The sequence below is a fragment of the Spea bombifrons genome, chromosome 1 (assembly GCF_027358695.1).
Source record: "Spea bombifrons isolate aSpeBom1 chromosome 1, aSpeBom1.2.pri, whole genome shotgun sequence".
In the NCBI taxonomy this organism is placed as follows: Eukaryota; Metazoa; Chordata; class Amphibia; order Anura; family Pelobatidae; genus Spea; species Spea bombifrons.
This window is the reverse complement of record NC_071087.1, coordinates 156,256,637-156,259,401: the sequence shown is the minus strand read 5'-3', so window position 1 is coordinate 156,259,401 and position 2,765 is coordinate 156,256,637. Positions and strand designations below refer to the sequence as shown.

Sequence of the window (2,765 nt, the reverse complement as noted above, 5' to 3'; positions counted from 1 at the left end):
ATTGTCTCCAGTTCTGGACTCTCGTACTGATCTCCAGTTCTGGACTCTCGTTCTGATCTCCAGTTCTGGACTCTCGTACTGATCTCCAGTTCTGGACTCTCGTAGTGACCTCCAGTTCTGGACTCTCGTACTGATCTCCAGTTCTGGACTCTCGTACTGATCTCCAGTTCTGGACTCTCGGACTGATCTCCAGTTCTAGACTCTCGTACTGATCTCCAGTTCTGGACTCTTGTACTGATCTCTAGTTCTGGACTCTCGTACTGATCTCCATTCCTGGACTCTCGTACTGATCTCCAGTTCTGGACTCTCATTCTGATCTCCAGTTCTGGACTCTCGTACTGATCTCCAGTTCTGGACTCTCGTACTGACCTCCAGTTCTGGACTCTCATACTGATCTCCAGTTCTGGACTCTCGTACTGATCTCTAGTTCTGGACTCTCGTACTGATCTCCAGTTCTGGACTCTCGTACTGATCTCCAGTTCTGGACTCTCGTACTGATCTCCAGCCCTGGACTCTCGTACTGACCTCCAGTTCTGGACTCTCGTACTGATCTCCAGTTCTGGACTCTCGTACTGATCTCCAGCCCTGGACTCTCGTACTGATCTATAGCCCTGGAATCTCGTATTGATCTCCAGTTCTGGGTCTCTAACATCAAAGGCGGAAAATTGAAGGCCAACATCTGATGAATTTTTTAATTTGAGTCAATTGTAGTATCCCAACACCTTTTGCGTATACTATCATGGGCACATCCAAGATGAATTCAACTTTCAAGAAACCTTGGATATTACTGAGTCATCCATGAAAGAACAAAGAATGTGTTTAATTACTTCGGTTGAATAGCTTTATTCCAAACCTCTTTTATGACGGAAGCTACATCCAAAGACCCAAGAAAGACTTAAAAAAAAACAAAAACCAAAAAAAAAACCACGAAGCTTACTCCTACTAGTATAATAGAGATCGCTTTCCAATTGACAGTGACAGAACCTTGTTTGTGATGATAGAATGTCACTTGCTTGTCATGGAATGGAATTATTTTTATGTTGTGGGACAAATTGTAATGGTTACGTTGGCTGATATTTATTTATTAATGCAATTAAGACAATGTGTAATTATTTATAATTTTCAGTTTAAAAAAAACGCAATATTTTTTGATTGATTTCTTTTCGTACCCTTTTTCAAACTGTGCGTTGGCTCAATGTACAATTAATTTATTACAATCACTTTGGGATAAATGTATTGCCTATTTCTATAATTTAATTTAATTTAATCTGTAGATTTAGATTTGTAAATTACTTTGCTTATTTAACAAAACCTTTTAGGATAACAGCATCAGAGATGCTTTGATACTGTATTTTTAGTTGCTTTAGAAAGCAGCCAAATTCTGTTACATACAGGGGAAAATACAGGTTACAAAAAAAAAAAAGAAATACTTTTTCCAAAAATTGTATTTAATTTTACAGTCTTTTTTTTTTTTAGGCTCTTCAATTAAATTATTTAAGTTAATCCCCCACTAGACACAGATGCTTGGGGGGGGGTAATTTTTTAAGCATTTTATGCCGTAGGGCAACTTATTTATTTAATTTATTCGGCATGCGCAGATAAGCTGCACATGTACAGTTTATATTTTTTATTTAAAACAACTTAAGCACTACTTTATTTGCTGATCAGAACAACAGGGCGAAATTTGTGGACAAGCATTTACTGACTCTGATGTTTTTTTGTTTTTTTTTTGGAATAGGATGACAATGCTTTATTTGATCACCAAAGATAATTTTTTTTTCCAGAAACTTTGTAGCGATATGGCTTCTATCACAACCTGGAAAAAAAAAAAACACACAAAAAAAATACTAGTAATAATAATAAACCATGACATTCCAAACCAAAAAAAAAGAGAGAGAGAGAGAAACCCTTAAACTAGCTGCTTCCAAGAATGAACTACGTGTGTGAAATGGAAAAAAAAATAATAAAAAAAAAAACATTTCTATTCCAAGTGAGAACCAAAAATAGGCTACCTCACTGAATTTTTTCCTTTTTGTAATTTTAATCGTGTTGATACCAAAGATACCAAAGATTTGTTTTTATGTGCGGTCTGTCCTTTGCATCTGCTCTTTTCCTAACTCTAATCTCCTTTCATTAACGAGAGGCCTACAAGGCATGGCCGCCGGTCGTCTTGAAGGCCCTTTTTTTAACCAAAAAAAAAAATCTTGTATATATACAGCTGAAGCTCAAATACCCCAAAGAAAAGTGTGTGTGGAATCTGCTGATTGAAATCAGTGTTTTTTTGGAATTCATGTTGTATAGAAAACCTCAACGCAGCTAAATACTCCCAATATTTTTGTTACTTGACTAACACGCACCATATTCTCTATTGCTAGGCAGCAGCCTGTCACCCCATAAATAATTTTCATAACTAAAACAGAATCTCCTATTTTATATATAAGTACAAAAATAATATTTAGTGAACAATAAAAATAAATATACAAAAATAGTCAATAATTCCAGACATTGATTTTAATTATTTTCTTGTATTTTTAATATTTTTCTTTTTATCATAGCTATACTACCCGAAAAATAACATACTGTTAAAAATGATTTCTCATACATAATTCCGGCAGAATATAAGTGACCCTCAGATTCTGAAGAGCCAAAGAGGTGTCTATGCATACAACGGAGAATAGGCTTTTAGCTTCGGATTAGCTTTGGCAACGACTAGTGACACATTGCTGGCAATGGCAGAGATTGCTATTCTTTGACCCTTGAATGGT

The 2,765-nt window shown here is 35.9% G+C and overlaps 1 long non-coding RNA gene across 1 annotated transcript; it reads left to right on the top strand.

The window, feature by feature from the left end:
• Positions 1-318: 318 nt before the first annotated feature.
• LOC128465759 (uncharacterized) lies at positions 319-2,244 on the top strand. The gene is made up of 2 exons (XR_008345358.1): positions 319-556; positions 636-2,244. It is a non-coding gene; the product is annotated as an uncharacterized LOC128465759 (long non-coding RNA).
• The last annotated feature ends 521 nt before the right edge of the window (positions 2,245-2,765 follow it).